The sequence below is a fragment of the Salmo salar genome, chromosome ssa25, assembly GCF_905237065.1.
Source record: "Salmo salar chromosome ssa25, Ssal_v3.1, whole genome shotgun sequence".
In the NCBI taxonomy this organism is placed as follows: Eukaryota; Metazoa; Chordata; class Actinopteri; order Salmoniformes; family Salmonidae; genus Salmo; species Salmo salar.
Window position 1 is genome coordinate 4,997,633 of NC_059466.1, and position 9,210 is coordinate 5,006,842.

A 9,210-nucleotide genomic window follows, 5' to 3' on the forward strand; every position below is an offset into this window, starting at 1 on the left:
AGGTTTTGGCCTGCCAAATGAGTTCTGTTATACTCACAGACACCATTCAAACAGTTTTAGAAACTTGAGTGTTTTCTATCCAAAGCTAATAATTATATGCATATTCTAGTTTCTGGGCAGGAGTAATAATCAGATTAAATCGGGTACGTTTTTTATCCAGCCGTGAAAATACTGCCCCTATCCATAACAAGTTAACAAAAACACTCATCATTTTTCATATTTCATGCACAAAGCATAAGATGGACACTTCATGTGTGAAGTGGGCATACTTTCCAAGTTACAGTATTTCCTTTATATAATTTTTTATGATATCACAAAATAACAAACTAAATGACATTAGTGTTCTATAGATCGCCTCTGACCATTCCTCACATTCTATGTTAGAAATATTGTTCCAGTATTCGCTTTAGAACGTGTTAGTTTCAGCGGGAAAAGGTCTATTGAAACAAAATACATTCCTCTGGTGAACATCGGAAAGGGAGTGCTGAATGTTCTGGCAACATAAATATTTTCATATGACCCTCCATAATGTTTATGACCACAAATAAGAATAACTGCAGCAACCCTGTGTTTATAAACGTGGGTATAAACTTTTCCACTTCAGCATGCTTTTGTGGCACTGTCGATGCCACACGGGCAAGAAGGTTGAGGGTCTGCCGACCACGACGGACAAAGCATACTGATTTCAGGCACTTCAATATCATGGTTTGCGTTTTCAACACCGCAAAAAAGACTGTCAATATCGACAAACAGAAAATACATCCCTCCCTATCTTGTAGGCTTACCCAGTATTGAAACTTTGGCTTGACAATCTCCAAATGTCATTAATATTTTGGGTGTTTTGTAACAATGTCTTTTTCCAATCATCAAATGGCTGCTGCACAGATTGTTGTCCACATCCTGTGTGTGTTGTTCAGGATGTGGTGAACTCTCACACATGCCTGGCCTTCCTAAAGGAGACGTCTGACTTTCACTCACGCTACATCATCACAGAAAGTCAACATACATACCACACCAAAATACCACTAAGTTTGTCTAAAGAGGTTAAAGTATTTTGTTAAATATCATGTAAAATGTGTTCCGTCTTAATTGGATTGTGTGAATGACTCTGAAGCATTGGTGTCACATAATCTTTATTTTTTGGGGTGTGTGAGGATGAGTATAATGGAGGCTATTAAAGCTGTCTGTGTACGCAGGCTGTCAGTTAAATCATTGTGTTGTGTACCTTGCAGGTTGTCCAGAGGATATTCTAAATGTCAACAGGTCATGGACAGGCAGGATCAGCTGTTCAGAGCTCAGGAAAACCAGATTTATCCAGGTAGGAAGGAAGTTCTGAGGTGGAATTAATCATTTGTCAGATGAGGAGGGGCTGTTTGGAGTCTGGATCCTCCCATGGTTTCTTCACATCAAGGGAGGTTTTCCTCGTCACTGTATAGTGAAAAGTGCAAAATAAGTCACTATTAATTGATTGGTTAATTGATTGTTTGGCTGGCTGGTTGGTTGTTGAATTGATTAGTCCCAACAGAATGTGTCCCTGCTAGAGCAGCAGCAGGAAGAGGATGTGAACCAGCTGAGTTCTTCTCGTATTTCTATGTCATCTACTGCAAGTTCTGGGACACAGACCATGACCTCTACATAGACCAGAGAGACCTAGCCATACTGCATTTATGGTATGGAAATCATTCACTTGACGTCCCAATGAGCTTGATTTATGTTGTGTGATTGTGGATCACATCTCCCCTAGTATAAGGCATTTTTTTCACTACCTTGACATTTTGGCATCTACAGACATTTCTGTAATGGGCACCATCAAGTATTTTATGTCTATGGATTCAGCAAACTGTTAGCTACAATAAATATAATGTCAACAAAAACATCGAGACACTTATGAGTGAAAATATGCCATAAAGGTAAAAAATATATATAAAATGTTGAATTTCTTTGTTTCTTGTTGTGAAAAGCACTGTAAACCATAATAAACAAGATATCCAACACCAGATTGTGGCTCCCCCAGGTCTTGAGAATAATGTACCAGTGTTTGGAGGCACAAGTATCAATGAAACAAACAACTATATACATATTTGGGACTACTGCCCACATCTGTTTTCAACAGAACATAAGCCCATTCACATATAATGGCCACGTCTGACCCTCACATATTTTGTCACAGGTGAAAGCCATTCCTAATTTCAGAGGGTCACCCCAGTGATCCCACAGTCATTAGTGGGACTAGTTCCCCATCTACTGGCCTTCATGTGTATTGCACCTTAGGAAACTACTTAAGCAATAAGGCCCGAGGAGGTGTGGTATATGGCCAATATACCACAGCTAAGGGCTGTTCTTAAGCATGAGACAACGCAGAGTGCCTGGATATAGCCATGGTATATTTGCCATATACCACAAACCCCTGAGGTGCCTTATTGCTATTATAAACAGGTGACCAATGTAATTAGAACAGTATAAAAAATATATATGTTTTGTCATACACGTGGTATATGGTCTGATATAGCACAGCTTTCAGCCAATCACCATTCAGGGATCAAACCACCCAGTTAATAATACTGTGTGTATGCATGTACAGTTCATTCGGAAAGTATTCAGACCCCTTGACATTTTCCACATTTTGTTGTTACAGCCTTAACTCAACTAACCGTTGCCCCAGCACATTGACTCTGTACCGATACCCCCTGTATATAGCCTCGCTATTGTTATTTTACTGGTGCTCTTTAAATATTGGTTACTTTTATTTCTTTCTTTTTTTTAGATTGCAAGCTTGTAAGTAAGCATTTCACTAAGGTGAAACTTCACTCAAGCAAAACACCAGTCTCAATGTCAACAGTGAAGAGGGGACTCCGGGATGCTGGCCTTCTAGGCAGAGTTCCTCTGTCCAGTGTCTGTGTTTTTTGCCCATCTTAATCTTTTCTTTTTATTGGCCAGTCTGAGATATGGCTTTTTCTTTGCAACTCTGCCTAGAAGGCCAGCATCCCGGAGTCGCCTCTTCACTGTTGACGTTGAGACTGGTGTTTTGCGGGTACTATTTAATGAAGCTGTCAGTTGAGGACTTGGGAGGCGTCTGTTTCTCAAACTAGACACTCTAATGTTCTTGTCCTCTTGCTCAGTTGTGCATCGTGGCCTCCCACTCCTCATTCTATTGTGCTTAGAGCCAGTTTGCGCTGTTCTGTGAAGGGCGTAGTACACAGCGTTGTACCAGATCTTCAGCTTCTTGGCAATTTCCAGCATGGAATAGCCATCATTTCTCAGAACAAGTATAGACTGATGAGTTTCAGAAGAAAGTTATTTGTTTCTGGACATTTTGAGCCTGTAATCGAACCCACAAATGCTGATGCTCCAGATACTCAACTAGTCTAAAGGACAGTTTTATTGCTTCTTTAATCAGGACAACAGTTTTCAGCTGTGCTAACATAATTGCAAAAGGGTTTTCTAATGATCAATTAGCCTTTTAAAATGATAAACTTGGATTAGCTAACACAACGTGCCATTGGAACACAGGGGTGATGGTTGCTGATAATGGGCCTTTCCAGCTACAATAGTCATTTACAACATTAATAATGCTTACACTGTATTTCTGATCAATTTGATGTTATTTTAATGGACAAAACATGTGCTTTCTAAGTGACCCCAAACTTTTGAACGTCACATCCCATAGGAAAGCAAAATCCAAGATGAGAGATCCTTTATAACCTCTGTCCATCACCTAGACAAAAAGAGCACTAGTCAATACTAAAGTGAGATGCTGTGCATTTTCTCATACATCTCAATTGTCACTCCTGAGAAGTAGACATGAATCTGTCTCACAGTGATCACTGTGAGTTCTCTGAACTCTCTGAGTTCTCCTTTCTCAGTCTCAGCTACTAGATAAATGAGAGTAGTACTTAAAGATTTCAATGTGATACGAACAATTAGATGCTCTATCTCAAACATGTTTTACATTCATCCCATACAGATCTCAGTGGTATTTACACACTGTAATCTTGGACCTATCTCACTATGAACTATATATGAGACTAATTATTACAGGTCTGATCAATTCATGCAAATGTCATCTCAGAGATATCTCTACATGATCTCAAAGCGGTGTTGAAGGGTAAAATAATCACAAAAGTGGAGCAGATATGATTTATTTCCATTAATTCATCATTCAATATACATTCATACTGTTCCAACACAAGTCATTTGTTGAGTATACCTAGTCCTTCTCAGGTGTGTTTTGGAAAGGAGTTTCAAACACAATACCGGGCATAGACGTCAAGGAAAACAACTTTGCCCAAAACATGCTCATGGGCAATTACAAATGTGCTGACAGGGGTGTCCAATAGGGGCTCAACATGAAAGCATGTACCATGTGTTACAGTATCTTGCAGCAAAGAAAAACCTGCACATTCAAATTCGCTAATAAGTGCCCATTTGTCACCTGATTCCTCAGAGGTAAAGAAATCAATCTGTCCATACTTTATTTGTACCTTTTTCCTTTCCCATAATGCCTTGATGTGAGACGAGTTCTCTCAACTTGTGCCCTGTAAAATGCCTTCACTGAATGTGGTGAACTAATGTGGCGACCAGCATGTTTTTCTATTGCAGAGGTGCCTTGCCTCCAGTTGATGTTCACCTGATGCTCCAATTCTGTTTTTCTCGACTTATCACTGTTTTCGTCATTAAAAACTATGGTCATTGGTCATCCATGCGTAAAAGTCAGCTATTGCATTAGCTGGCTTTAGGATTTTGCGAAATAGCAGGGATAGACTGCAGTAGTTTGACTGCATAGACCATTTTTCATGGGTATATTTTGAGTACCCTGTATGAGCCTTAACAAATAGCCATTTTTGTCTTCAAAATGGAAACATGAATGAGTCCATGATGGGCCAAGGGCTCTGACGCTGTCTGCTAGGTACACAAGAAGTTGAATATTTGCAGTTTGGTAACGCTCCCCATAGAGATGACTAATTTGAGAGCAAAAGTCCCATAGCAGTTTCTCTGCATGACCAATCTGTTGTATTGATATGGAGTCCATCAGAAGAATGAAAATAGCTTAACTTAGGAGGAAGTGATTGTAGTAAAGCGTTCAAAGAACACACAGGAAAACAAAAGGTTAAAAGAGCCCAATATTCTGATGCCTTAAACATCCTGTGAGATGCTACTGATCGAGGATATCGTGTCAAGGATGGTGGTCGGACATCTTGCAATCCCTTGTCTATTTTTTTTGTTTCTTTTGAAATGCTGAAGGGCTGATGAGAAGACTCAGTGGAAAATCATAGAAGCATCAGAAGGCGCATCACTCCTAACAGCTGAGTGCATGTAGTCAATGCCAGTGCTACGGATTAGGTCATAACTTTTAAGTTGGCTGAGCCAATAGGGACCCTTCACAACTTTCACAGTGTTTTTTGTCTCATAGGCCATTTTAGCATCATCAAATGTTTGATGCGTGCGAGGTAGCCTTTTTGGATCCATTTCTTCGAATGGAAATGCATGAACATGCCCCCTTTGCCATGTCTTCAGTCTTTCCAGGCTGCTCACATTTCAAACATCCAAAGTTTCCATTGAACTGTACTATATTTAGTACTATTACTTTGGCAGGCAAGTCACATGTGCCAGCAATGGTGAGCACTTTGCACAAAAAATAATAACGTTTCAGAGCCCTCTGCAGGCTGCACATAAATTCCATCCTCTTGAAGCTTACTCAGTGTGTTACTTAGTGGTCTAAGAAATGTAACCATAGATGGTTTTGAGTTCCCATACCAAAGCCCAGCAAAAAATCTAATTACATTTTTTTGTGCATTCAATAAAGCTCAATTCATTAATGATACAATAAAAAGGCCACACTGAAAACGTCAACAATTTAAAAATTGGTACCCCATCTGTGTAACATGTAAGTGAGATGTTTCTAAGATCACTAAGAAGTCCAGCTCCATCTGCATGATGTCTGTAAACTTCTGCATCATATGTATATTCTTTCTTCATCCTACAAAATCTAAAGTTAAGCTTTTCCTGAAAAAAAAACAGGCTTGAGAAACTGATCTTATTTGAGCATCAATTTCAACCTCCATGAAGGATGATGCTGATCCTTCTTCTGACATGCTGGTCCCACAGGTGAGACAAGTCTCTGAACTTCTGTACACTGCCCAAGCAGTCTGTGTTGAGACTGGACAATGCAATGCTGTTAATTTAAGCAAAACACTAAGGGCCTTACCAGTTACTTTATGACAGTTTGCGTAAACCATGATTACCAAAAGACACTCTCCAACGGTTATGGATGCATTGTCATATAATGGTTTGCCTGTTTTTGTTGAGTCATTGGATGTTGACTATGCACCCTCCTTGCTAGACACCTTTTAAAATCCCTCACTGAAGATAAAGTTATCATAGGGTCAATCCATGAAATCAGGCAATACTTCCTCAAAGGATTCAGATGGATCATACTGATCAGTATTGTCGCATACAGTTGTTAGGACATCAGGAGTATCTCTGCTGGCTGATCTGAAGTTGGATGTTGGCTCTTCATTTTCAATGGTAAAGTCAATCATTGAAACATTCGCTGTGCTGGTAACAGAAAATAATAAAACAACAGTTTAATAGTATGTTTAGATACCATTTATTAATAGTAAAACATTGTGTTGCACAATCACTGTGCGTGTACACATGGGTCTCAAAAAAACTTGGCAAGATAACACACGTGATAAAATAAAATGTGATGTTTATGCAAATATGTTTCTAGTACAAGAGGGTGCTACTATAAAACATAGGAAGAGGAATAAGAATGTTTAACTTACTGAAATATTGTTCATTCATCATGATGTCCTAATGGAGTGGGTGTGTTCTGTCCTGATGGGGCGGGTGTGTTCTGTCCTGATGGGGCTGGTCCGTTGATCCGCCCTGATGGGGTGGTTGCGTTCCATTCATGCGGGCAGACTGCAGGGAGTAAAATGAAAAACAATTAAAATTGTGTCTGCTATGTTAAAATATGGCAGAGCAATGCCACGCCACTCACCAAATGTGCAGTCCTTCTTGGTCGTTTAAGTAGCCCAGCGTTGTCTTTATTCATCTTTCTTCTCCATAGGCTTCCAGGCTCTGGTCTTGTCATTTTGAGTCTCCAATATTATTCAATAGAGATACAACTAATTACGGCTAGCCCAATGCTGCAATGTGTTTGCTCACTCAATTATCATCAAGATACATAGGCCTAACACATCTTATAAAGAGTCAAGATGCAATACTAATATGCATTGCCAAATAAAATTATTAGGAATTTGTGTCCCTTATAAACAGTACACACATATGCTGAAATGCTAGGGGTGTTGATGTGCATAAACACATGCATATCAAAAACGAAATAATAAGGCTACCAGCTAGGCTAACGTTATATTGGAATGGAATATGCATGGGGGTCTCGACTGAAGTATATTATGTGATAAAGTTGCATAACTAACACAAACAGAAAGCTATTTTACTTAGTTAACTCTTGCGAACACTGACACAACTTTTCCATTACATTTACATTTAAGTCATTTAGCAGACGCTCTTATCCAGAGCGACTTACAAAATGGTGCATTCACCTTATGATATCCAGTGGAACAACCACTTTACAATAGTGCATCTAAATATTTTAAGGGGGGGGGTTAGAAGGATTACTTTATCCTATCCTAGGTATTCCTTAAAGAGGTGGGGTTTCAGGTGTCTCCGGAAGGTGGTGATTGACTCCGCTGTCCTGGTGTCGTGAGGGAGCTTGTTCCACCATTGGGGTGCCAGAGCAGCGAACAGTTTTGACTGGGCTGAGCGGAAATTGTGCTTCCTCAGAGGTAGGGGGGCCAGCAGGCCAGTGGTGGATGAACGCAGTGCCCTTGTTTGGGTGTAGGGCCTGATCAGAGCCTGAAGGTATGGAGGTGCCGTTCCCTTCACAGCTCCGTAGGCAATCACCATGGTCTTGTAGCGGATGCGAGCTTCAACTGGAAGCCAGTGGAGAGAGCGGAGGAGCGGGGTGACGTGAGAGAACTTGGGAAGGTTGAAAACCAGACGGGCTGCGGCGTTCTGGATGAGTTGTAGGGGTTTAATGGCACAGGCAGGGAGCCCAGCCAACAGCGAGTTGCAGTAATCCAGACGGGAGATGACAAGTGCCTGGATTAGGACCTGCGCCGCTTCCTGTGTGAGGCAGGGTCGTACTCTGCGAATGTTGTAGAGCATGAACCTACAGGATCGGGTCACCGCCTTGATGTTAGTGGAGAACGACAGGGTGTTGTCCAGGATCACGCCAAGGTTCTTAGCACTCTGGGAGGAGGACACAAGGGAGTTGTCAACCGTGATGGCGAGATCATGGAACGGGCAGTCCTTCCCCGGGAGGAAGAGCAGCTCCGTCTTGCCGAGGTTCAGCTTGAGCTGATGATCCGTCATCCACACTGATATGTCTGACAGACATGCAGAGATGCGATTCGCCGCCTGGTTATCAGAAGGGGGAAAGGAGAAGATTAATTGTGTGTCGTCTGATAGGAGAGCAATGATAGGAGCAATGATAGGAGAGACCATGTGAGGATATGACAGAGCCAAGTGACTTGGTGTATAGCGAGAATAGGAGAGGGCCTAGAACAGAGCCCTGGGGGACACCAGTGGTGAGAGCGCATGGTGCGGAGACAGATTCTCGCCACGCCACCTGGTAGGAGCGACCTGTCAGGTAGGACGCAATCCAAGCGTGGGCCGCGCCGGAGATGCCCAACTCGGAGAGGGTGGAGAGGAGGATCTGATGGTTCACAGTATCAAAGGCAGCAGATAGGTCTAGAAGTATGAGAGCAGAGGAGAGAGAGTTAGCTTTAGCAGTGCGGAGAGCCTCCGTGACACAGAGAAGAGCAGTCTCAGTTGAATGCCCAGTCTTGAAACCTGACTGATTAGGATCAAGAAGGTCATTCTGAGAGAGATAGCAGGAGAGCTGGCCAAGGACGGCACGTTCAAGAGTTTTGGAGAGAAAAGAAAGAAGGGATACTGGTCTGTAGTTGTTGACATCGGAGGGATCGAGTGTAGGTTTTTTTCAGAAGGGGTGCAACTCTCGCTCTCTTGAAGACAGAAGGGACGTAGCCAGCGGTCAAGGATGAGTTGATGAGCGAGGTGAGGAAGGGGAGAAGGTCTCCGGAAATGGTCTGGAGAAGAGAGGAGGGGATAGGGTCAAGTGGGCAGGTTGTTGGGCGGCCGGCCGTCACAAGACGCGAGATT

General features: G+C 42.0%; 1 long non-coding RNA gene across 1 annotated transcript; it reads right to left on the minus strand.

The window, feature by feature from the left end:
- Positions 1 to 4,150: 4,150 nt before the first annotated feature.
- Positions 4,151 to 7,588, minus strand: LOC106586014 (uncharacterized). The gene is made up of 3 exons (XR_001324111.2): positions 7,004 to 7,588; positions 6,786 to 6,924; positions 4,151 to 6,555 (listed from the first exon to the last, which is right to left on the minus strand). It is a non-coding gene; the product is annotated as an uncharacterized lncRNA (long non-coding RNA).
- Between the last annotated feature and the right edge of the window lie 1,622 nt (positions 7,589 to 9,210).